Source organism: Dreissena polymorpha, chromosome 2, assembly GCF_020536995.1.
Source record: "Dreissena polymorpha isolate Duluth1 chromosome 2, UMN_Dpol_1.0, whole genome shotgun sequence".
Classification (NCBI taxonomy): Eukaryota; Metazoa; Mollusca; class Bivalvia; order Myida; family Dreissenidae; genus Dreissena; species Dreissena polymorpha.
Window position 1 is genome coordinate 32,550,369 of NC_068356.1, and position 27,962 is coordinate 32,578,330.

At 33.5% G+C, this 27,962-nt stretch overlaps 1 protein-coding gene and 1 long non-coding RNA gene across 3 annotated transcripts in view; one reads left to right on the forward strand and one right to left on the reverse strand.

Annotated features, from left to right (window-relative positions):
- The window catches only part of LOC127866500 (kielin/chordin-like protein), a 436,162-nt gene that overhangs the window by 217,271 nt on the left and 190,929 nt on the right, over nucleotides 1-27,962 (reverse strand). The window lies entirely within an intron of this gene.
- Nucleotides 11,777-15,368, forward strand: LOC127866507 (uncharacterized). Its single transcript, XR_008043021.1, has 4 exons — nucleotides 11,777-11,854; nucleotides 12,211-12,275; nucleotides 13,479-13,520; nucleotides 13,911-15,368. It is a non-coding gene; the product is annotated as an uncharacterized LOC127866507 (long non-coding RNA).

Sequence of the window (27,962 nt, forward strand, 5' to 3'; positions counted from 1 at the left end):
TTTGGACTATGTGCAGAGTCTGCTCATTGGAATCGGAAGCCGTCATTCAGGAGCTTGAGCCGTATTACATGTGTAGTATTATTATGCTATTTTCTTGAGGATTTATTTTGTTTCTTCAAATGTGATTATTTCTAGCTTCCTCGTGATGTTAAGTTTCCTTATGCCTGATCCAAATGAATAATATTAATTGTTGTACATTCAACACAGAAGCGTCTTTGCTAGGACTTATTCTCAAAAACATCGATTACAATATTAAACAAGCATTGATGTAGTGCATCAACTGGGCGCCTCATGATCGTATCTAAATGATAAATTATTCATAACAATAATTTATAGTGTGTGTTACAAGACAAAGTATCTATTCATCACTGAAATGATAGCAATCCTATACGTATTCATCATGTCATGTTAAATTGTATGACGTAAGTGAAAACAATTTGTGTTTATTAATTCAATCATGCAATAAGATGTTTTTTCCGGGCGTGTACATGAGTTATAGAAATTATAGAACACAAACGGGCGTGCTTTGAACATAATAACAGCAGCCGATATAAAACACGCAATTCCTCAACAAATATGGTCAAAAACCCTTCACAATGTAATGAGAGCACGATTTCATAGATCGTTGCTGAGTTATTGCTGCAGAAATAATCTTGATTGAAGACCGTGAAAGAAACTTATCCTATTGCAAATTGTGTAAACCGATTCCGGGAGCATTCTTGTATTGCAATATAGATATCGTTGTTAAGATAATAAAATTGATTGATTAAACGTTGAAAAAAACTAATTGTTTTACTAGCCTTTGCTTATACAACAAACTTTGAGACATATCGATTATTTTGTCATTGAACAGTTTCTGACACGCTTTGTAGCGTTCGGTTTGAACATTTATCCTGCCTCTGTCGAAAACATTGATCTAATAAAGCAGGGTCAAATAAACACGTTGATCTCCGGCAACCGTTAGTACGTGTTCCTACGCCTCGATTAACATGTTCATATATTTGACCATATACAAAATGTACATGCGAAGTTCCTGAGAAATGTTTTGTCAAAACAAAATGAAAGTAAAGTTAATAAATGTGTATTAAATTCAAGCAAACATATGGAAATGAAGTATTAAATTTAACTTTAAATGTATTTACTCATTACCTTTAATACACGGTGTTTCTAATAGAAAGGTTGCACTCCACTAATACACACTTTTTGTCTGTCTTCTGCTATCTATTTAATTTTTTCAATGACTAACTAACACTATATTTGAATGAAAATCCATATCCTTATTTGCATGCGCAACAGTTAATATTCACATTTTTTTAGTTTATATAAAAAAATTAATCGTGAAGTGTGACATTTAATTGTTCATCTGTTTTCACAGACACTCGTTTCAGTCAACAACCTTGAACTTGAACAGAAATTGAGTTTTATTTTGGTGTTGCATGTTTTAACTTTCTAACAACTAACATATAATATTCTCGATTCATATTTTTATTTCTCCTAATATTTTCAATAGGAAAGCATTAGAAGGAACAGTGTAATGTGGATCTATTTTTTATGTGACACAATCGGTAGTTATTCGGTCGTCATGAATGTTGTGTACATGTTGGAGACCCGACGTGAATAATTATTTTGTTATGTCAATTAATCGTTTGTCTTTGATAAAATGTCTTAAAGATAAAATTTAAAAGCAGGATAAATAGAATACATGGTTGGTGCCGAGATGGAGCTGGTGCTGAAGCTCGCCCTATTTTCTTTTCATAAGCATCACCAGATCAGCTTTCTCCAACGCGGCATCAACCATGAACTCTTTATATCCTTCCGTGGGTGATAGAAAAGCAAATTTAGGAAGAATTTATGTTCTCTTATGGCATTAAAGCCATCACACCCACGCCATGTGTGGTCAAATTGTGTATCCTGTGTGTGCCTACACTATTTTGGCGCATTTCATTGGGGACTTCGTTGCAAGATAAACGCTTAAAATGTTTGTATTGAAAGTATAAGCTTTTTACTGAAAGTTAACTGCCAAGACCTTGTTTTCTGAGGTTGCCTGATTTTATGTGAATACAATTGTATTTAACTGTTTGAATTGGCGAAAGGTTTGCACATCTGAAAAAAAGGATAGCTAGATATTATTTTGAAAGATGATACATTCTTTATTGGACCTTATAGAAATCGAATTTAAAGAAAACTTTCCTTGAAAAAAGTAAGCGTGACCTCTCAATGTGAGATCATCAATTAATTACACAATGTAAAATGTATGCGCTTACAAAAAAATGTAAATTCTAAATAAAATGTTTTCTTCAACAAATACTACTAACACATCTGTACCAATACATAAATCTGTTAAAACACAGGAAAAAGACATCTCGTATAACAACCTGTCCAACACAAGACAACAAACTATCGTTCCATATAGATTATCGCTTCGCAAAATTAAAAGGAATAAACTTTTTATTTCGTCATAATTCTTTTTGCTCCCATTCGTATTGATATGTTTGTGATACAAACCAGTGAGTGGTTTATGGTTAACAGCAGGATGAAATGCTTCATATTGAAACAGACTGAGTGTTGTCACATAATGTCATTTTCTTTTAACGGTAGATTTGTTGGTGTCTTTCTGTAAATTATAAGCATTTATAAAGCTCTTTATGTTTTATTGCTGTGATGGGTGTGTATCTTCCTATTCATTTGAAATATAAATTGAGTTATGTAGAAATATATCATTTCCTTTAAGCACAAAACTAAATCCTCCGCTCCCTTTGTATAATCACAAGTCCTTCTCGCTCGTTGTGCAAACATGGTTGCATGCACTCTTTGAAAGACTACTGACGATTAATATCGTCCAAGATGCTCGATATAATTATATATCGCAATTCTATTTAATATGGGCTAAAATGGTTAAACGAAATATCCCGATTATATAGACCGCTAAAACTCAAAGAAGTCTACCCTAAGATCACATATATTATACTTGCACAAAAAGGGAGATTATTGCGTTTGATAAATATACTGAACAAAAAAAGGAAAGTTGCGTTATGTCATCACAAAAGTGTCTCGTTGACTTGACATTTATGCTCGCGAAAAATATGTGAATAGTCTTCACATTTGGGAAATGGAACGCTAAACTTCTTAATAAAAACAAAATATATACGTTCCTAGTTTTTTAAATCAGAAAAGTTTTAAATTGAAAACGGCTGTACAGCCGAATTCGCCAGCATGTATACCATACATGTACGATGTGAATCTCAACTTAGCTTAACGGTTTATTTGAATTCCTGCAACGATATCTATTCATACGACACACGAACACTTACTCCGATCCTAATACAAAGACGAATGCTTAGGTTATTGTAGGAAAATATGTACGTCACAATCGGCTCGGTGTGCTAATTTGTATTTGCTGCATTTTATGAAATTCGGCTTTAAAGTAACATTACTACTCAAAATCAACGAACATTTCATACAATTGTTCGTAAAATAAACTTAACCAATTAAAAATCAGTGTTTCTTACGGCAATTGCCAAAATTTCAACGCCTGATGTGGTCTGGTAAAATAGATGTTTGAAGATACAAAATGCTCGTTTTTATTATTGTTTTGCATATCTATTCATACGACACATGAACACTGTTCGTGTGTCGTATGAATAGATATATTCGCGGGAATTAATTGTGGCCACAAAAAATAAAAACGAGCATTTTGTATCTACAAAAATTTATGTAATCATACCACATCTAGCGTTGAAATTTTGGCTATTGCTATAAGGAACACTGATTGTTAAGGTGTTAACTTTATTTTACGAAATACTTAACAAAGTTTTCGTTGATTTTGAGCGTTATAGAGACTTTAATGTATCATTTTTCTTGCCTATTTTGTGTTATTGTAACCTATTTTATCAATATATTACAGTTAAACACATAAACAAAATCGAATAATCTCGCTTTAAGCAGAGGTTTAACTTTCAGCATATTGCTTGCAAAAATGAAAATCACACCCTTATGGAAATAGTTTTTGTCTAGCTTTTATTAAAACATTGCTAACTTCCTATTCATCTCAACGGTCTAGACATGACTCAAAAAAAGCTATGTTTATTGCGATTTCGATCATTTAAACCGAGCTAAAACAGGACTGAGGATTAAGACGGAAGGAAAGGGATGGGTATTTAGTATTTGGTCATCAACACGTTGTATTCTATTCTTATTCATGTTGCATTTGTAATTCCAAATACGAGTGGTGCACACATAAAAGGTAAGTTACTATTTACGTACGTTACCACTTCCGCATACTGCCTTTCATATCTTTAAGTCAGCACTTCACGTTTTAGTATATAATTGATTGTCAATTATTAATGAAATTCAGGAGTAGTGTTAATATATGTGAAACGATGGACATTTCTATCATTATATTCAGTTTTGTCATTATTTTGATAAATTAGCTGGGTTTCGTTTCAACACCAGATTGCACCATGAAAAATAGATTAGCACGTGCAATTCATACAGCCATTCGTACAACTTTTGATTGGTTGGTCGGATTCTTTACACTTTAGAATTAAATCGAATATGCTAAATTCATTTTGATCGTTTCTCTGTTATGTTTATAGTTTTATAATAAATATTAAATTCATAATTTAATATTATATTTTACAGAAATAACGTTTGGTATGCTTTTTCGTGAATGTCATTATTTCATGTTGGAAATTTTGGTGGTGCATTTAAGTGTTCATTATACGCTTTGTGTTCAAGTGTCAATACAATAAGTGATAAAGTGCTTTATTTAGTGGATAAGGTTGTAAGAGGCACCTTTTTTAAATGTTATATTTTAATATGCTATCAATAATTCGATGCTTTATCGATATATTCGCTTAGAATTAATACTCTATCTTAAATTAACCTTTTCGTACAAAAAAAGATTTTTTTTAATCCGATTAGTTCGTTTTAAGATATTAGAACTCAGAATGACGGAATCCTAAGTGTTTATAACATGTCGCGGTATGCTTTTGAGGTTTCGCATGAAAAATACAGATAATGTAGCACCCCTCTCTATAGGGCTTGTAATTGTTGGTTAGTAACGCAAATGTAAAAGAAAACAAGTCTGTTTGACGCTTTACCTTTTATTTCTCTGCCATTTAATGGCTTGTTATATAGCGTCAAAATTCAACTGAACAGTTCTTGGCATATAATATTAACCATTAAACAATGCGTTTTAACGATTTGAGTGTCCACGTCGTCTTTTAAAAAGGTTACAGTCCACTAATAAATTAAGTGCAATGACACAGGCTTATTAATTTGTCAAAATACTAGCAAAAAGCGAAAACGAAATACAATTAAATTAAATATGTTTCTTATTCTTATTCAGACTTATCAATAAAACGTATTTTAACAATGACCGTTTCCGTTACATTAATAGATTTCACTTAAGATGTTATGCGACAAGTGTTTAAAGTTAAGAAATTTTAAGTGGCTTTAAATAGTGAAAACCGCTCCTTTTGTACCCAAAACGCCCAAATAATGACCAACAAAAAGAACGCTCAGTCCCAAAAAAAAACCATTTATGGAACGCGCTCCATGGATACTAGGAGGAAGCGGACAAGAACTGTCGCCATATTGGAAATCGATAACAATCTATCAAAATTACTTAAATAATAAATATTTGACAGTAAAACCTACAGAATTCATAATAGAGAACGATCTTTTCATCTTTTCTCCGCAAGTTACAATATTTCAGACGACAAAAATACAGTAGAATTTAACCTACGTCCCAGCATTCGAGACAAAATGGTTGAACACATGTTGACAACAATGAACTTTCTGACAATAAAATTGGATTTAAAAGGGTAAAATACAGTGCTTTATAATAAAAACTGAGCAGTTATCTTTATAATTATTAGTTTTATGAAATACTTGAGCGAATAGTGTCGTATATTTATAACACAGGAAGAATCTTTATCAAACAACAAATGTTTAAAACATGAAACGACAAAATCATTGGAAAACTTAACACGATTCAGTGTACATTTTGCCTAAATGAATGATTATACAATATGCTCATGAGGTAAAAATGTATTTGTGAGTTGTTACTATCAGCAAAATAATGGAGACGTGGACACTCAGATAAATTGGATAATGTTTAACACAGGAAATAAAGTAAACAGGTAAGTTCATTAAACACATTATGAATATAACATGTAAATTATATACATACGGTTAACTGTTGAACAACAACAATGTGCGGGGCACATTATTACCCCTCCTTAGAAAAACAGGTTGGCACTCCGTTGTCAATGTTCAAGTTCCAATATTAAAATTTAAGTAAAATATTAAACTTTTACCAATTAAATAAACACAAATTATCACTTAAAGTTAATGTAGTAAACACTTGAAACTATCAGTCAAAAGTCACATTTTTATTTCTTCCTGTTTGCTGCAGAAACCACACTTTTCAGCATTGGGGTCCATGGAGGTGGCATCTCAACTTTGCGTTCCAAGGATGTTACCTTCTGCTCAATTAGCCGGACATCATTTTGCACCTCCTTAATTGCCGTTACCAGGTCCGACAGCAATCCATTTGTCCGCTCACTGGTCTCGATTGACTTGCCCAATGCGGAGAGTATCATCTGTGAAGCCTCACCAATGGCTTTTGCGATAACATTGCTTGGATCATCATGACTTGTTTCGTCACTAGAAGTCCTTTCCACCCTGGATCTTTTGTGGGGTACTTCATCAATCCCCTGAAACAGTGAGTCAGCCCCGTCACTTTCAGACTGAAGCTCCGGCAACATGTTTTCGTCCATCAGTGGTGTGGCGTCACTGTTACAGTTGCTTGAGGTACGACCAGAGGGTATGCCGACATTTGCTGGACTTGCCAAAAGGTCCAGGTACCACCCCACTTTCTATTGCAGCCTTACCCAGAATATCATTGGTAAAGACATTTCTTTTTGGCCTGGGTTTGACTTAATCTGACAGGTGTGGCGGAGAAACCTTGACTTGTTGGAGTCACGCGTCGCATGCCGATTTTGGCAAGACTTGTCAAAACGTCCATGAAAGGCACCACCTCACTAACATCTGCAGCCTTACACATATTACCATTGGTGGAGACATTCCTTTGAGCCTGTGATTGGCCTTCTCGGACAGGTGTGGCAGAGAATCCTTGACTAGTTGAAGTCGCGTATCGAAATGGTTGTAGGGTTGTGAGAGCTGCAGGTTCTGGAGAAGAGGGAGTGGTGTAATTGTCAAGTAGCCACGCTGGCAGCACATCCTCCTGAGGCTCGAAGAGGCCGTCTTCGTCACATCCTGCATTCCCTGTTGTTGGTGACTCGGACATGATTGAAATCCCATATAAACCTAGTACTGGCTCCATGTCCTTCACCCAGTATAAGTTCTCAGAACGTTGCAATACCCGGTCTAAACTAATTCTGCCTTGCCGGTCGGCTACCTCTGCAAAGTGTCGCTTGTAGTTTTCCAGATGGTCAACCAGAGTTTTCTTGTCGTTGCATCTGAAGCTGCATCGACTGAAACTAAATGGCAACCGGTCAAATACCACATGGTGCTTAAGGATGTGGCCGATTAGTCGCCCCTTCCGATCTTCTTTTTCACAATGTTTGCATTGCCAGGACTTCCTTTTATCTGTCTGCGTTTCCATCAACTGTCCCTGGAAAATATAATTTTCACCTAACCATCAACAAGCGTCATGTAAACTGTGTCACTGCACTTTGAATTTTCTGTCACTTCCTGCTTTCCGAGGTATGTTATAACTCAACCGTCCTGTCAGTAAATTTCGTGCGAAAATATATTCTGTGATATTTACAGTCTGTGATACTATTAACTCGCTGTCTGTGATATTCATTGTCTGTGATACTCTGTTATATTCACTGTCTGTGATATACACTGTCTGTGATATACAAAATTCACTGCCTATAATATTAATTAACTGTGATATTAATAATTCACTGTGATATTCCCTATCTGTGATACTAATGTGATTTAAATAGTTCACTGTGATATTTAAGTTTCAGAAATTTAGAAAAATAATCATGGTATTATAAAATTGCGTATTATTTAAATATGTGTGGAACAGTTAGATTCTACAAAACAATATACACTGGCACAAGTTTATGCTCGTTTTTGTTTCTTTTGAATTGTATTTAACTTTTTCAACACAATTTGTATCCACTTGGTTTATTCCCGTCCACGATACCTTTTGAGTTTATCGTGGTGAACCACCCTTACTTGCCCTTCCTGATTTAATTGAATAATGTAATTTACATTCGAACGTTTCTCCACTATGACAAATGGCCCGTCATAGTTTTATTTCAGGTTATAATTTACTCCTACTTGCATGGTGTCATGTATACACCACACAATATCTTCCTTTTTAAATTTATTAAATGATAATTTAACTTCATCTGTTTCTTTATTTCTAGAAGGACTTGAATTCAACTGTCTTAGCGATATACACTCTTTTCTCGCCACCCCATGAGCCTTCAAAATTCGTGTCTGCAACTGCTGTGCGTCTTGACTGGTACGGTCTGCTGAACCAGATGCTGTGTTTGCCATCTCTGACCCAAAGAGAAGAAAAACCACCATCTTTGAAAAGACCGTCAACACCATAAAAGTAATGATGGGGTGTATAGTGCCCAATTCCGTTTCACAGGTACAATTTGAATAATGAGCTGGTGTCATCGCAGTAATTGTGGAAGCACGACTAAACAACAGCACCACATACTTTAATGTGTGTTACATTGGTATCCTGATACTGTCGAATTAAGACACCAAACTATTGTTTTACTTATTGCAAAATGAGACAAATTTAAACCACTTTAAATGTTTTTATTCGCGCTTTAATATAATTTCATCAGTTGACAATTGTTTGGGCAAGTGATCATGTAACACAAGACATGTAACAAAATGATGTAGCCGGTAAGAAAAATGCCGTACCATGCTGCATTTACTTGCATCATCTGATTGACCCCTTATGCACGAACCAGTTTATTTCATTACAACAGGGAAAGGATGTTCATCCTCTTCATAATCATTATTGGTTATAACATTTTATTGAATGCTATTTTTATTTTGAAATATCATAAAGAGACACCAGCTTACCCAACAGGCCCCCCAAAGACTTTATGTATAACCAAGCACTTTAAACGGAAACCAAAGTGAATTGGAACCTTACATGGATGTGTATGAAATAACAGTTATTTCGAGATGGAAAGGTCAGTCGATATAAAGTCAAGTACAAGAGTGTTATATTATCGGTGCTTTTAACGGGCGAAGGCAATTGAATGGACAATGGCCTAGTGTATATCCAAAGTAATTATTTGTTTCATATCTGAGTGTATGGTGATAGACGTAATTTTACTGAGTAATATAGTATTGAAGTCAACTAATTAATGTTTACAACGGTCTATAGTTTGCAGACATCAACACTTATATCAATTGAATAATGCATATCATATAACTTCTTAATTAAGAAAGAGCTCCATGAAAATATGTATACTAAATGTAAACGAATCAGTTGAATGTTAGAAATTTTCACTTTAACTTCGGTAAAAAAAAATCACCAATGCCTTAACTTGAGAAAGTTTACTAAAGTTGTTCACATGGATACATGTTAAAGTGACAATTTGAGTTCCCAATGCGAAAATAGTTTTAAGAAACTCTCAATACTGCAACATTGAACTTCGACGGCAAATAAAATATCACATATTTAGGTAAAAATGTATAAGCATGGCAAGGTTCTCTCTAGACTGGGTGCGCTTGTTTGGTTGGCATGTATTGTTTGGCATTTTGCAATAATTTGTTTTATTCAAATTTCATCATGTATATTGCATGTTTTCTTTCATAAACAAGTCCTGTATTCTTTATCATATATTATTATTAAAGAAGTTTCAACAAACAATGTTTGTCTTTAATATCAACTGTTTCATATGAATTTTGATTAATTGCATATGATCAATTTAAAAAGACAGAGAATGATTATGTATGTATATATAAATAACATTTTGAATATTCATAGTTTTAATGTCCAAGTCAATAGTGTTCTTCAATAAATAAAATCATATTGTAATTTTACTTTTGTCATAGGCATGCATTGATTAGAGGCGTTATCTTTATATAAAACGTAATTTATTTCTAGTGTGTTATATATTGTTTACAAAAATGCAAGTCATTTTGTCATCTAGTAGTTAAGTTTCATTGTGCTAATTGTATTATAAACTTGAATGTAGGCTTTCAAGTCTCGACACTGTGGAGAAAGAATTTAGATATGAGTCAACATATTTGTTATGTCAGATGTCATAATTTGATGGATCTCAAGACATCCTATATTCTATCTAGTGTTGTATAAATAAAATACCAGAATATTTTCTTTTCCAGATTATAAACGACTTTGTAACAACGTCGTTAACATATTATACTCCGACCGATACAAAGCAAGTTTGTTACTGTGTATTTAATTGATTTGTTTTTTAATATAAAACAATTATTTTTTTTAATATGAACGTTCTGTTTGACGTAAAGTAATTCAATCACTTGTTGAAAAATATCTATCTTTATTAACATTCTTATGTGTTATGCATATGCATAGTTATGTATTACACGCAGTTGACATATTCTCAATACAAAAATGCTAATGTATGCATTTATTAGTTTGCTTTGTATGGGCGTTCATTAACTCGAGTATTTATTATTTTATATAAATTGATCAGTTTGAAACAATTGCTTCCTTGCACATTGTACATTGTATGTTTTCGACGCGATTTGATATACTGCCTGATGTTTGTGCTATTATTATTCGAATCGGTTCGTACTTAAAACAAACCACCAGTGTATAATTTATTTAACAACGATACTCACCACGCAGCGCTAGTGACGGTGTTTCCTTTGCTATTGTCTGGAGTATTGAGAAATGGCAACTCGCAATGAACGGGAAAGTGAAAACGGCGAAGGGCGCCGATAAAAACAGGTCGACATTGCAGATCAGATCGTGCTACTGCACGCGCTGTACTGTTCAACGATATATACAAAGATTTGAAAACGATTTATTTTCAAATAATAATTGAGAGCTTTAATGTGGTGTGACATCTAACAAATTTATGTATGAGTCATATTAAGTTGTTCCGAGATTTAGATTGCAAAGGTAAGCTTACACTAATGTTAGTGTTTACTTTATATACTATTTTGTTAACTAAGATTAAACAAATGCTTTTGAGAGAATGACGTACAGGAGCCGTATTCATCAATAATAAACTAAAACTTGGACTCAAACTCAGACTTTGACTCAGACTTAGACTTACTAAAGACAGACTCAGGATTCGTATTCACGAACGCATTTGGAAATAGACTTCAATAAGATTGTGTTTTTTTAATGACGTCACGACTAAGCGAACTCTCAAGTAGGGAAAACGCGCCAAATAGTGTCAAAAATAGTAGCGGACATGTTTGATATAACTTATTGAATGGAGTGTTTGGCAGATGAAGACAGCGAAACGAAGCGCCAGCAGGTCCAGATTGGTCCGAGCCAGATTTTGTTATTAATGCGCTGGTTCGGGACCGCTGGAGCCTTCTATCGGCGAGTATAAGTGGATCGGAGCCGAAAAGATTTTGGTTATTCGAAGAAAAAAATGGGACGATGTGGCGAGCAGAATATCAGTGTAAGTTATATGTTATTATCGTATATGCCTTATAGTTGTAATATTTTATTTAATAGCTTACTTTTGGATTTGCTACCGATGTCGTTTTTACTAGCGCCGAATAATGCACTATGTATACAAGGGGCATAACCACTCGGCAAATTGTACTTACGGATTTCGGATGTGATTGTGGAATGTGTTTTAGTTTCAAACATTTGTTATGATTTATGGTACAGTTGCACGTTCTTTGTTTCCAAAATTTGCACAAGTGAATTGTTATTTAAGCATTAAAAATGAATATTTGTGGTTTCACGGATAAGTTTACCATTTAATTTAAGGAGGTCTATTGTTTTAGTTTTCATCTCGTACCCTGTTAGATTCGTATCCATGTGTGTTTTATTCGTATCTGATTACAATCTGCACATTTCCAAACGAACTTTTCATTTACTACACGTTTACATTGATAACTATAACCCTGTATGTCGTTTATATTAAACTAATCGACAGTCAATATGTCAAACATGAAATGTAATGTGTTTCATAAATATTGCTATACATCATACAATTGTTTTTATTAAACTTTCAGAGAATTTGGTGTCGCAAAAACTGGTGAACAGTGCCAGAAGAAGTACCAAAATTCCAAGGCTCGGTGTAAGTTAATTACTTTTTTTTGTAATGCTTTCATTTAATTAATTTTGTTGAAAAACTAATCAATTGCAATTAGTTTGTTTCAATATTACTACATGTCAAACCTAATATGTGTTTTCTATGTGATATAATCACAATGAATACTTACTTATATTGTTAAAATTTGTAAAAAAAGGTTATGAGCATTTTCATTGGTTAATGTATGTTTTATGATACTGTATTATTTTGCTGAAATGGTGCTAGAATATATACAGCTACGTCACGCATTGAAAACAATTTTGAGTTTTTTTCGTTAAATTTAACTTAATAATAATTGTCTAAATGCGTAATTGAATTAGTGTTATAAAAAAGATCTGACACTTGTCAATTCATATGATTATTGATTAAACTCATCAAGGAAATATGTAGGTTAGCTCACCAAAGGTGCACTAAATAACAATATTCATGAACTCGTTCACAGATATATGGTATGAATTGGCAACTTGTATCAGAATCTTTGTTTGTTGTAAATATAGCAGGGTTCGGTATAAGGACAATTAAAATAAAACATTAAGATCATTAATTTTAGATCGGCAAATGAAGTTTGTGCATTTAAGGAAGTATTTCTATTCCTTTTTGATAGATACTTTAAATCTCTTGACTATTTCAATTTTGTTGTTGAGTTCATTTATTCAAGGAATGAGTGCAAATACAAACATTGTATTTCTTGGTAATCAACTAATTATTATTATTAATGAGCATAAGTGTATGTGCGTAAGTGTTTTACAAAGTTATATGTTTGAATTAATTTTTGTGGTTAATTTTTGCAGCTTCTTCATATGCGTAACAAAGCAGTGAGCGTGCCACAACAGCCAGCAGTAAAGAACATATGGTAAATAAATAGATTATCATATATATGCAAACCATTAACCATATGTATAGAACATTGAAAATGCAAACCATATGACTTATATTGTATGCATCACATTCAACACAGTATACAATATAATAGAGATTCACCCTTATATAAAACAAAATAAAAGAAAAAAAACATGCATTAAATTAACATTAAACATTGTGTTTGAAAGTTAACACTGGGATTATTATACATTAACTTAAGTATAGTATATTAACATTAGTTGTCCATTTTATTGCATTGAAAACATCACTGGATTAAATTAATTTAGATTTTTTAAGTGACACTATATTTTGTTCATGTGATTTCAGAGTGTACCAGTCATGAAAGTAGAGGCATGAAGTGGAAAGAATGTAAGTATTGGATATCTTTAAATTTAGATTTCAAATTGTCTGGAACAAATCTTGAAAATTAAATATTGGTAAACTTAACACTTAGATCGCTCTCATTGAAGGTATTGCAGTGCATACAATTAATTTAGAGTTAATAATTAACTTGCATGGATGGAATTCCAGTTCTTAAAACTATACTGACAATACCATCTGACAAAGCAAGTACTGTATAATATGTTATTATGTAATATGCAACAAAAGTCATGCATTTGTTGAAACATAATTAGCATCAAATATGTTAAAACTAAGTACCAATGCATAGTACCAATGCATACATAGATTATGTGATATATATGTATTAATTTTTTAACCTTTGAAGATCATAATATGAGAACAAGTCCATTTTTGCAGCGCTCACAAAGAAGACCGACAAGAGATCACAAGCCGATACCTTAACAAAACTTACAGAGAAACCGATGGGAAATAACTAAGAAAAATAAGAATAAGAAATAAAAAAGTTGACTGTAGAAATTGAAATAATACATTTGGAGAAAAAGATGTGTTTAGTGTCAATACGTGACCAAGTGCTATAACTCTGACATGTAATATACTAGTAGTAGATTTATTCCCCTTTTTGTAATTAAAAGGATGTTATTATTTTTTGTGCAACTACTTCATAACTCTATTATTTCTAAAATAGATAGTCTATATTAGAAATAATAGAGTTATGAAGCAGTTGCACACAAAATAAAAAAAAATTAATTCAAAAAGGGGCATACTATTATTTCTATGATAAAAATATGATTCTATCCCTTTTTGTACTTATAAAATTCCAGTCAATATTTGTGTGCTTTAAGAAATGTAGGTTAAATATTACATTGGTCATTGTTTTATGTTACTGACAGATAAAATACATTCTACATTCAAAGAGGAATATTAGTTGAATGCGGTGTCTTGGGACACTTCTTGGTATTATTTGCTTACAAGATATACATCATTAATAATAATAAAATTCTTCATTCAATGAACTGAATGAAATTCCAGAATAATGGTAGATACAGTAATGTGAATTTGAAATTAGACATCAACAAATCCTGGCATCATGCTTTCGCCCTGGCCAACTGGCAGTGAACTTGAGTGAAGCTCGTTATTCTGTAGCTGGCATCATACACAGCCTGTTAACATAAAACATGTTATATTACACTAACAAAATAAGACATATTTTTGTACATTTTTTCTTAGGTATTTGATAAAATGCTGATAAAATGTTTCTTATTTTGCTAATGGCAAACTGTTAAAATTAACATACAGTTGTTTCATTAAATATTTGTGTTTAAAATAAAGTTGTATCAAAGAAAAAGGATTGCATTTAGACTTGCACATAACTGTTAAGCCATACCTGAACGTTGATGGTGGGAACGCCCTTTCGCCCTATGTCATACATGCCATACGTCCCGATCTCGGCGGGACAGTCCCGCTTTTGGGCCCTTTGTCCCGCCGTCCCGATATGAGACGATTTGTCCCGACATAGGGCCTATGTAGACTTCTACATGGTTCACTGGCTTCTTGATATGCACATGCGTCCAATCGATGCACCCCAAAGTACTTGTAAAACCGGAAAGTTGATCATTTAAAATTGACCCATTTTTTGGAAAACTTACGATATTAATAAGTAAATAGATATTGATATAAATGGATTGTGATCGGTGCATGTATGTGCATTATATTGAATGAAAGTTCTGCCTTATGTCAGAAGTGATGCAATATGCTGATGTGTCTCAACTTGATAATCAAAAATAATGTCATCGTTTTACTATTGATTGAAAATGCAATAATATGTGCATTTGAGAATAAAATATTATTTCTGTTGTTTAGTGTTTTATTAATTTACAAATAAAGTGCATTACAACAATGCACTTGCCATCAACAAATGCATATTCTACAGCATTTGTCGCAAAAATACATTTTGTATTGGAACTCAATTACAACATAGACAGACACAAGGACAGATGCACATATGGATTCAGGTGTACCCTATATCTTCTTAGCAGGGTGTCTAATATACACATTAATTAAAGCACCTTTTTTAAAATTAATAAACATTAATTCACGTTACATTAAAGATCAAGAATAAAAAAAATAATTAAATAATCATCATAATTTATATTGAAAATGTTTGGAGAAAAAAAAGTCCCCGATGTAATTTCGATCCACCGAATAGTCGGTGATATATAATCACGAGCACCGATGCGCTACCAACTGCGTCATGGCACAGTGTAACTTTTGTCGGCATATACATATCTATAGGTAAATTCCTACATCTATAAATAGATTTGTAATAGTAATGAAATCAAAATTTATGCATAGTAAATGTCTTGTAAACGTTTTCTAATAGGTTTCCCTTTTTAGAGAATATCCATTATTATAGTTTATGATACATGCAAATTATATGTTATTACTTTTTCATTCAAACAACAAGTATTATCCATAAAATTAGTGCATGTTCACGTTCATTAAGTTTGGAGATTATTTTCACGAAAGACAACAAACAAACGCGGAGAATTATGAATTTGACAGTTGTTTACAATAAATAAGAACAATTGCAAAATGCACACATCGCAAATGACTCACGTATCAGCGATCGCACAAAGTTCTTGTTTTGCACGAACGGCGTCGTACCAGCTGGAAATTTGACAACTTCAACTCTCTAGCTGTCAAAATATTATTGACCTGTGCACAGGTCTACATAGTTTTGGCTACCATAACTTTAAATGCTGCTTTTTAATGATTTTTGCCACGTTGCTCGGGAAAGTACACACTGCCAGGGCGACCGGAACTGGCAGAATCCGCATCGTATTGCGGCTCAACTATTCCTTGCAAATATTGCAAATAAATACGATTCCCGGTCGTGTTAAACGATACCGTTTGTAAAGTTCAATATCCCTATAAATCTCCAAAGGGTTGGTACGATCTAGATACACTCTTTCAATAATATTATTATTATTACGCAAGTAGCTCGTGCGGCGGCCATTTTGTAAAGTAAACGCTCAAACGACGTTACGTCATGATTGTATAGCGTAAGTCTAAACATTGTAGACTTAGCATTTGAGACTTATCTTACTGAGTCTGAGTCTAAAACTAACCATTTTATGTTTCGTGAATTAAGTTTTGTAAGGCTGAGTCTGAGTCAGAAACTGGAGCTGAGTCTAAGATTTGAGACTTACGTACATTGGTGAATACGGCTCCAGGTTATCAGTTGCAAACATGGAAAACGTTACATTTCTCTATGAGTATTTCAATGACAATCTGGCGATACGACTGCGCAACGATTCGAGTGGAATATACAGTGATGTGGACAAAAACATGACTCAGATAGAGTACGAACTTTTAAAGCAGCCTTCGTACATGATAGTCTTGTATGACCTGATGTACGGGCTTGTGTTTGTGTTCGGGCTGCTTGGAAACACGTTTGTTATAGCTGTGATATACAAAGAGCCGAGTATGCACCATGTCACAAATTATTGGCGTCGCACTGAAGTGCGGCGACTAGTATGTAATACGTTTTTTTCGCTTATGGGAGAAGTTATTTTACGGATCAATGTTTATATTTTTGTTGTCAGAATATCTTGCATAGTGGTGATTTTTTGTGTAAATTAGTATAAATAATTACTGCATGTGTGTTTGTTACATTAACTACAACATTTTTTGCCAATAATGCAAAGCTAATTATTTTAATTAATAACTGAACACAGGGACTGGGCACTAATAAAAGATCACAGGGACTGGGCAAAAATGCGAACCGCTGAAACTTTCTGGTTTTGTACAAAAACAAAGCATCATAAAAAATATTTATGTTTTTGGTTTTTCTAGCGATAGCGCAGACTTTTGCTTTTCGAGTTTTGGTTAACGCGTATTTTCTTCAATTTTACAAGACGACAGCGATTACACGGTTTATTGCTTTATTGATAACTGTTACACTACAATCACTTATTAATATCTTAGTAAGAGGGTGATTTTTCAATCGGTTCCGTAGTGTAGTGATTACACGCTCGTTTTACAAGAGGTCCAAGGTTCGAGCCCCAGTAGAATCAAATTATTTTATTTGTGTTCTATGTTAAATTTTTGTTTTGATGTAGACATTTTAGTTTAAATAAATATGCTGTTTTATTGTTACCATTTTTTGTTTTTATTATGCCCATGAAATATATGTGTGAGAGGGTGGGGGGTCGTAAACACTTTATAGAACCCTATCTTTCCACTGCGCAGGTGCCCATCTTCCCGCCTTTTCTTACACAATACTATAGCCAATATGGTTTACGGGCAATACGGACCATGTAACATACGGCCCAGACCATTCGCCAATAGAATCAAAGGGATATTGTCACGTGACGTTCTTCACAAAGTCTAAGTGCGCCATTTTTCTTCACACAGATTCCTGAAAATGGTAAGGGGCTTTTTAGCAAATATGCACCAAGGGTTTCCTATTTTTGCACCATTTAATGGCATGCAATGTACTGCTATGGCTTAAATCAAATTATAGCAAAAAATAACCCTGTCTTGATCAAAATACACGATATCACTGTCCTGTCTATGGTCTTCTTAACTTTAAAAAGGCACATAAACGCACACTTAAGCGTCATATATGGCTTTTGATCTGGGCAAGTATGAAACGCTTCGCGAAGTTATGGCTTACACACACTGGAACAAAGACGCATAACGACTTTAATATATATTCACAAAACTTAACCGAGTACATAATATATATGGCAAAAACAACATATTTCAAACGGACTAATAACAATTCGCTTCATCGAACCACTCACATAAAAAAATATGATTCGGTGTCGTCGACGGTTGTTTCGCAAAGACAAACTAACAATCTTTGGAGATAAATTCAGAACTATGCGAAACAAAAGCCAATAAAAGATGGCTGAAAAGCTTCGATCAACGCTAAATTCTAGATCATGGTGGTCATGTTTAAAAAGCTTTATTCGATCCAATGCGACTTCATATATACCCTCACTTATCGAAAAAGATTCAATTATTGAAGAAGACACACAAACGGCTACTGTCCTCAATAACTTATTCACTGAACAAACGATCTTTAACGAATCAGAAGCGCCTAACCTAAGCTACTGCACTTATCACAACGAATCTCTGAGTACTTTAGCGGTTACTCCAACAGAGGTCGAATCAGTGCTACGGGACTTACCCTTAAGTAAAGCCTCTGACCATAATTCAGTTAACAATCGCATCACAACACTTCCTTATGCATCTCTATATACACAGAATCATGTAGAGAAGCATTTGTCACCCCAATATTCAAATCAGGTGATTCATCTAATCCAGTCAACTATCGTCCTATATCCCTTCTAAGCACACTTAGAAAAGTTTTTGAAAGAGTTGTATTCAAACATACATTTAACTTCCTAATCACCCATTATATCAACTCCCTCTTACAATCTGGATGACTCAACAATAAACCAGCTAACGTTTCTTTATAACTTCTTTAGCGAGACTATCGATTCCTGAAAAGAGGTCAGAGCTATATTCTGCGATATAAGCAAAGCATTTGACCTTTTTTGGCATTATGGATTGTTATTTGAGTTTACCAATACAGGCATAAGAGGCAGTCTTGTATCTTGGTTCAAATCTTACCTTACAGACCGTAAACAAAAAGTTGGTTTCCCAAACGCAGAATCCAATTGGTCTCATTTCAACGCTTTAGTATCCCAGGGCTCAATTTTAGGGCCTATTCTGTTTTTCCTCTTAATTATAACCTTTACGCACCAACTTCAGTGTGCTTTGACAAGACCTATTTTGTAAAAAAAATACAATAAAACAGGGGAAACTCGATCCCTTGTACAAACTTTGTCATATAATAGGAATATATGTGATTACATTGAAAACAACATTCATGGTCTTCAGAAAGGGGGGTTAACCAGCAATAAATGAACGCTGAAATTATGCGCGTACTTTAGTTGACGTTGTTTAGTCCTTCACACATGTTTTTGTCTGTTTCTTTCCTTCTATTTCAATAAATAAAATGGCGAAAGAAAATGCAACTTAGGTGAAGTGTGTCTTGATAGCATATTATCGTGCTTGTATAAATATGGTCAACAATTCAATTCAGTCTTTTAAAAACTGTTTGACAGTAAAATAAATGCTGCTTTATTACATGTAAAAGACGTTCTTTAAAAGAACTTCTATGGATCGAATCGGTCAACCGACACGCAAAGTACTTTGTGTTGGTGAAACAAAACATCAAAAAGTTAACGAGCCTCGGAGATTGTGGTCCCTATCGTTCCCTACGTATGAACAGATATCATTACGGGAAATTAAATAGAATATACTGTGCCACAAAAAAAACGGAGAATTTCGTACCTCGTTTAATCTATGTTACCATGCCACATCTAGCGTTGAAATTATGGTTATCGCTATAAGGAACACTGATGTTTTTTTATAGATTAACGTTATTGTACGAAATATTTTGCGAAATAATAAGTTATACAATTTCAAAAAGTGTATTTTATGGTCTGAAATAAGTCTACAAATACTTTGCTACTGAAGCAGTGCACATGTTTTTTTTTGTATTAACTAACGCTGGCACAAATTGTTTTCTCTGAACTTATTCTTTTTTCCGTTCTATACTTTTATCTGCCTCGTCACTAGGTATGTGGGGGTCGAGGGCATCCCCCTCCATACCGTACATAATCACTATATAAAACAGATCATAAAGCATGGTGTATAATATTACATTATATACAAGTGCTAATAACTGCGTAATGAAAAATACACAAACTGCCAGTAATGCTTAAACAGCAATAAATGTATACATGAATTGAAGAATAAATATTTTGTTAATATATGCAAGTCCCAATGTACAGCTTACAGTATTGCAAAGTAGACAACTGCTCACAGATACATAGTTAAGGTAATATAATAATTGCATATATAGCTGTATACAACTTGATATATATATTGGAATTATCAATATAGAGATGAAGGATGCATTCTTTTCTAACAATATAGCCTTAACAAAATGCCCCAATCTTTATTTGAACTTAATAAGTTGAAATCTAAATTGCAGAAGACATTCATATCCTTTTAAATATTATACTGGAATGAAATATATGATTTTTTCGCGATAACGATATGTAGTATTTCATTCATTTTACAATTATATATAAAAAAATATTTAGTAAGAAGGAAAGTAAGATTAAAGGGGCCTTTTCACGGTTGGGTAAAATGACAAAATTGAAAAAAAGTTGTTTCAGATTCGCAAAATACCGTTTTAGTTATGATATTTGTGAGGAAACAGTAATACTGAACATTCCCCATGTTCTAAAATAGCCATTATATGCATCTTTTGAGGCTTTAAAAACCTCAAAATTATAAAGCGTTGCAACGCGAAACGAATTAATAATTTGGAGAGTTCTGTTGTTGTCGTTAAATTTTTATGAAAATACGAGGATTGCTTATATAGGGTATAAAATACGACTCTCATTTTATCAGGAAGGATGGCCGAGTGGTCAAAGAGGTTTTTTCCACTTTTTACTCCAGGACTCTGTGGTCAGTGGTTCGAACCCTGCTGAGGGTTACCTCTTTTTTAAATATTTATTCTTGATTTTTTACTGCAGCTTGTTATATCCTATGTTTACATTTATCAATATAAAGCATTAAATGACAAACTTCAAAACATGCCAACATCTGTGAAAGGCCCCTTTAAGAGAAGCACTTTTGTGTTTATGTCCTAACATAAACGAGGGTGCATTTATAAGTTCAGTTAATACACCAACGCCTTCAAACTGTTCTATAATGAACATTTTAACATATTTACATTCCCAAAAAATTTGCTCCATTGTTTGTGGCGCACTGTGACAGAAAGAGCATTCTGCGGATGCTTTATAATTGATTTTATACAAAAATAGTTTGTACCATTAATTCGGTGTATAATTCTATACTGAAACCCTTGTAGTGTAGAACCTTTGGTTACAGAAAATGTCATTACAAAAATATGGTTCCAGTCCTTTAGTTCAATAGTTTTAAAAATGTTCGTCCATTTTGACATACATGCAGGTTAATTGTCATTTGTTTTAACAATATTATACATGGGCTGAGTACCTTTTTGATATTTTAAAATGGATATCATTTGTAAAGGAACAAATTGCGTTACAAAGTCAAGATTATTGAAATCTGTAACTCTATTTAAAGCAGGTGTTTTATCAAACAAACCATATTTTCTTAAGTATTTAGTTACTACATTAGCAATACCCATATACTGCAAGTGGTTTGGAGAGAAATTATATTTGTTACACAGATCTTCATAGCCATATAACTCTAACCCCTCGTGATTTTTTATCAAATCACCTATTAAATGTATACCATGTTCGAACATGGGCTCGCCATTCGGCTCGCGATCTAATAATGCGCATTTTAAATTCTTGTATGTTGGTAAGTTCTTTCTTTATTTCAGTAATACTTTACGAGTTGCCCTCTGTAAATGATTTCTCATGTTGTTCACTTTCTACTTGTATTTCCTTTTCGCGATTGTTACGGGATTTTGTTTTATACGAACCAAAAGAAATAGCTTTATCCATTATTCCCTTTAAAACTGTATCTTAAAAAGTAGGTCATTTATTAGAAACTGTATTTCTTTGTCCAATATTATCTTTAACATGTATTGTTGTTTTTGTATTTCGAAAATGGTATCATTAATTGTGTTTATGTAATTGATGTCATTTACAAGCATTATAATAACGTCATGAACAAACGGTAACAACAATTATGATGCTTGATAAAAATCAAGCCGGGCTTGTTGTATTGGATTAATTCTTCTCCATGTATATCGTCTAGTATCAGGGTATAATATCCTAAAAGATTCAGGAAGATCACGATCGTTGATATGTCTTAATATACAATCTCTGGCATTTGTATTGCTTATCGATGTATAGTTATGATAATATATATTCGGGCCTAGAACCAAATTTAAGTCGCCGCAAATTAAGTAGGAGTCATTTCCAATTGTATCGATAATATCCAAAATATTTGTAAAAAATTCGGGACTGTCAGCCTCCATATATAAATGCCAGTGTGGGTCTTTTTTCACTTATATTCAAATCCAAAAAATAAAGTTGCCAGATTCGTCACTTTGTTAGTTATGTTTTTTATACTCAAGTTGTTTTTGACAATAACATTGCTACACCGCGCGAATTAGAAGAGTCATAACTTAAGAAGCATTCTGATCCCCATTCGGAGCGGAGTAAATAGATTTAATTTGATCGTCAATCAAATGAGTATCTTGAAGGCAGTAAACATCACATTTTGTTTTTTTCAGATACTAAAAAAACTGTAATCTTTTCTTTTTCCCCTGAATGCCTCTGCAGAAAAATTAAAAGTAGCACTTGCATACATAGATGCAACACAAAAGAACAGAACGGAAAAAAGTACGCATGAATAGGAAACAAAAACAAGAAATATTATGAGATTAAAAACAAAGTGAACATTTTAGGGTATCTTATTGACATCTAAAATGAACCGAATAAAAATAGCATATACAAGTCAGTAAGTATAATCATACAATCACCATTTCAAGATAATAATCAATGCAAACAACTGAAGAAACCATATACTTAATTATTTCTTTTTAGTAATATTTGGAGTTCTAACAATTGAATAAATCATAATGTATGTTTTATGTTCGTGTGTGTATGCATATGTGCATAGCTTTATTTTATTAATTTAAAAAATCCCGTACATTGTGGCAACCTAGTGCAAGCTAGATTGCCGCTACGGTTACCAAGCTAAACAAGAAAATAATTATAAACTATTTAGTATGTATTAAGAGATGCCACTCTTTGGCGGTCTAAAAATACGAAAATCGAAAGTTTAGACAGCTATAATGGCCTATTTGTAGTGGATGTGTCTATGTATGTAACAAATATATTTTCAGTGGATGTGTGCATGTATGTAACAAACATAGCTGTGCGTGTATGTGCTCTTAATTGTGTATGACTGTGCTTATTATAAAATGCAAACACCCAATAGCATTTTGCCATCTCCTGAAATCTTAAACTGAACTTATTCGAAATCTTAAAGAAAAGAAACAAAAGAAGGTGTCCAAATGTTATGTTCATCCTGTTTTTCCCACGGATTTGCTAATTCGAATTATCAGAAACCCCCCATACTCCGAAAAACACAAGAATAAATGCGGTGAAACAGTATGTCATATCTTCCCCACCATTACACCTGAGTTCTTCTTGTTCAGCTATTGCTGGCACAAACGAACACAAAGCAGGTTAACATAGCAAACCTCCTACATAAAGTATTGCTGTAGTATAGAACAACTTGAAAAACATTTCAGAAAAGATTGATAATTGGCGCACTACAAATTAGTTAAATTGCTTGATGACTTTGTTGTACGATCGTGTGGCTACTAAAGTCACGATCTAAATACACCAATGATTATGTAACATGCGCCTCGCCACCATTGTACAACATACAAAATGATGACTGAAATAAATCGTAAAAATGATTCAATTTGTATTTCACAACATGTTCGATTGAAGTTGTACTTGTTGGACGAGTACATTTTAATCATGAACTGCCATCATTTCTCATTGTGAAAATGATATTAAATCTTTATTTTTTCATAATAAACAGTTTTAACACAATATACAATTGAATAATCGGCACCGACAACAAAAAGTACGAACACGAGTTCTTAAAAAAGAAACAACTGCAAACTATACGTAACCATATCATCTAAAAAGAAATTTGTAGTTCCTAAACATAAACAAACAACTGAATAATTATTTCAATACAATCAACAATTGGGGTCATACTTGCAAACAGTTAAAAAGTGTATTATTTATAAAATAAAAGTAAAATCGATCAAATACTTGAATTTCGTTTATACATACTCTCATTTAAAATGCAATATTTGGCATTGTTGAAAACTAAGAATAATCACTGTGCAATCACTCATAATTAGCGCTTTGTTTAGTACTTTTTACCTATTTACGTTATTGCGTCAACATCATTCTGAGTTGTTCATTAAATATACGCATATGATTAACAAGGATCACAGGGTAAAGCAGAACATCGATATCATCAGCCTTATTATTCATGTCTACTGTTTGTTGAGAATTAGTTGCGTCATAGTCAAAGAGTACATATAATTTGTTTTTCATAATTTAATTAGTTTAAACCTATTTATTTTAGCTCGATTGCGTCGAAAGCCTTAGGCTTATATAAATGCTCTCGAGTCCGTTTCCTGGGCCTAGAACCAGTACTTGGTGTCTTTGTGGGAGATCTTAAGAACGCTCCCACGGTGGGGATCGAACCCGTGACCTCCCGGTCGCAAGGCGGACACCATATCCATTACACCACGGCGACCCGTTTATTTTTAATTGCTTGTTTATTTTTATTTTTTTTCACTAAACATATTATCATTAAAAATAATGACTTTATGTGTTGAATTAGCATTGATGGCAGGAAGTTATCTGTTTATTGCAAACATATAACCAAACAAGAACAGCATCGTATTCCTTGTTGTTTATACAATACTGTGTTTAATCTCTGATCGGAAACATATGCTTGCGTCAAAGTTGCTTTTAAAAGCGCCATGGGGTTCGTTTTTTGCACTGTTTAATGTGTAACGTTTGTATACTATTTTTTTTAGACTGCTTTATTATTTTAATGTTATGCTTTACTATTAGGTAACGAATGAACGAATGCGAAAGTCATTATATTAAATAAACATGACAATCATCCCATCATATATGATTGTTCAACCCATGTTAAACATAAATCAACCGTCAAAACATTACTGTGTTGTTTTGAGTTGAATCATACTCAAATTAAAATCAAATGGATGGCAGTTTGTATATGTGTGTGAATAAATCAGGGTCTATTTCGGTTTTATCCGCGTCGCTGCTCCTGCACTATGTGCCCTACGTGCAGATCGAATCACACAATTAGAAACTATGTAATGCTAAACATTTGCAAATGGACTTTCTGGCTTGATGCCTCACTCAAATAAATATTATGAATATGATGAATGATCGCCTAAGGTGATATAGCTGTTTAGCGAAATGTCGCATATAAGCTTTAGAACGGTGAGTACAGTTCATCAGAAAAAGAATTTCGCTTAGAAAATATGCATATCACATTAAATTAAAGTCTTGCTTGCACGAGGAGAGATTGCATAGCTGGAATGTATTTATGGACTTATCGTCGTGGACATACTGCAGGACAAAAGGATACTCCAAAGATATAAAAAGTAGATACATTATTTTCTATTTCCAGTAGCCTTAATTTTAGACAAGTGCCCACTTTATTATACAAAAATGACGATACGTTAAACTAAAACAATGATTCAGTTCGGGTCACCATCTTCTTATGGGCAATGGTCTAATGGTAGGGCGCTGGCTTAGGGATCGAGAGGTCCCGGGTTCGAATCCCGCCCTGACCACTGTAATTTCCTTGAGCAAGAAATTTGTCCCACATCTGCTCCTCTCCTCCCAGGTGTATAAATGGGTACCTGTGAGGGAAACAAGCCAATGTGCCGTGGCTGCCTGGTGCGCCATATGTAAACGGACGACTTAGATCCCTATGATCGGGGGGTTGATTGTGAAGTCGGCTGAATATGTATATAGAAGCAGACTATAAACCGCACCTTTAACAATGAACAACATCGGGAGTGTCAACTGTTTGACGTGTAGATAAATCTAATAAACAGCCCATCAATAATCAATCAAATGAAGAAGACACTTACATGACTCGGGATATTAAAGGTTTAATGTGTGTTGCACCATATAAATAAACACGTCATGCTAGTCGCCGTGGCATAGTAAATCTGATGTCCTTTTAGCGACCGGGTTTGATTCCCACTGTGTTAGCTTTCTTTAGATCTCCCCCCAAAATATCAAAGACTGTTTATTCACGGGACTCAAAGGCGTTTGATTGAGCCTTACGTTTCCGCTGCGATATAGGTTAAATATGATGTTTGAACTTACTTAAATATTATGTGTGAACACACTTCTTGCTGAATATTAGCTTTTACACAATCTTATATTTTGCGGGTTTTAATCTGACGCTTAATCGAAATAGTTGTATGATTGTTTCAACGTCACATTTAGATTTTAATTTTGTTTTTGGTTAAACATATGTTTTAAGTTTAAGTATTATAGTCATGCAGAATACAAAGCATTGTTCAATGTTGTTGAAAACGGTATGCAGAATGTGAGTAAACACCCCATGAGTGTTCAGTTCAATGTTTTCATCAACTATTATTTGTCATAATATGCCAGAAAGTAAATAATTTGTTGCTGAACTTCATGGTTTAGATACACAGGTTTGTAAAAAAAATATCATCAACACTTATTCCTCTTAAATCCATGCATTATATATAGAAAATTTAAATATATACAAAACCTATTTAAAACCTCGGTAATAAATCGGCATCATACGGTGAGGCCTGACTGTACATTCCCTCTGTGTGCGGAGTATTTGTGACTTATGCGTATGAAGGTTTAATGGCTTTATTGCGTATATCATGTTTGTGTCTTATGTTAGTTTTCTGATATAATTCACATACGTCGATACGCACAAACGCATGATTACTAATGTAAATTATTATTATTATTGCCCCATAAACTGATAAATATCATGTAATCATTTGCGTTCTCGATTATTATTTTGACGTTCTATTGAATTCACAAGCACACGTTATATTTTTATTTCTTTCAATAGCAAACTGTTGATAAACAGTATACATTCAAATAGAATGTATCTGAAATCGGAATTCAAGTCGAACTAAAATAAATGAAGACTCTCACTTATCGTGTAGCCGTCACACCTATTGATTATTTAGGGAAGGTCCTTTTGTTATAATTTCAGCGTTTCATTTTCAATCGCCCCTTTACGCACCACATGAAATTGTTTGTGTCGTTCATCTTCTAAGGTGGATGTAAGGTTTTACTAAAACACGACACTTGGCAATCAGTTTATGTTCGTAACCTTGATAAGGAGTCGTGTCAAGTTAATATTTATCTGACATGTAAGGGCTTTTAACATGTTGTTTTTTCAATAGTGACAGTACGCCAAAGTATATTTTAAAGACGGACGATTACCGCCATTTTTCGAAAACTTTTAGATTGTGTTCTGTACTGTTCATATACCTGACTAGTTATTAATATTGTTGAAGAGATTATTAATACCAGAAGACCTAACACGTTGTCGGTTGAGGATCGAGTACTTGGAATAATACATTCAAAGAGAATGACACGAAAAGTATATGTCTTGCAAATATATCTTATATTGCCCGAGGAAAAACCGAAGTCCTTCTTAATTTGGACTTGTAAAAATGAATGAAAAAACGTTTGAAATATATAAACTAACAATATAACAGATGAAGAATCGACAGACTTGTTCCTGGTCAAAATATATACATAAATATCT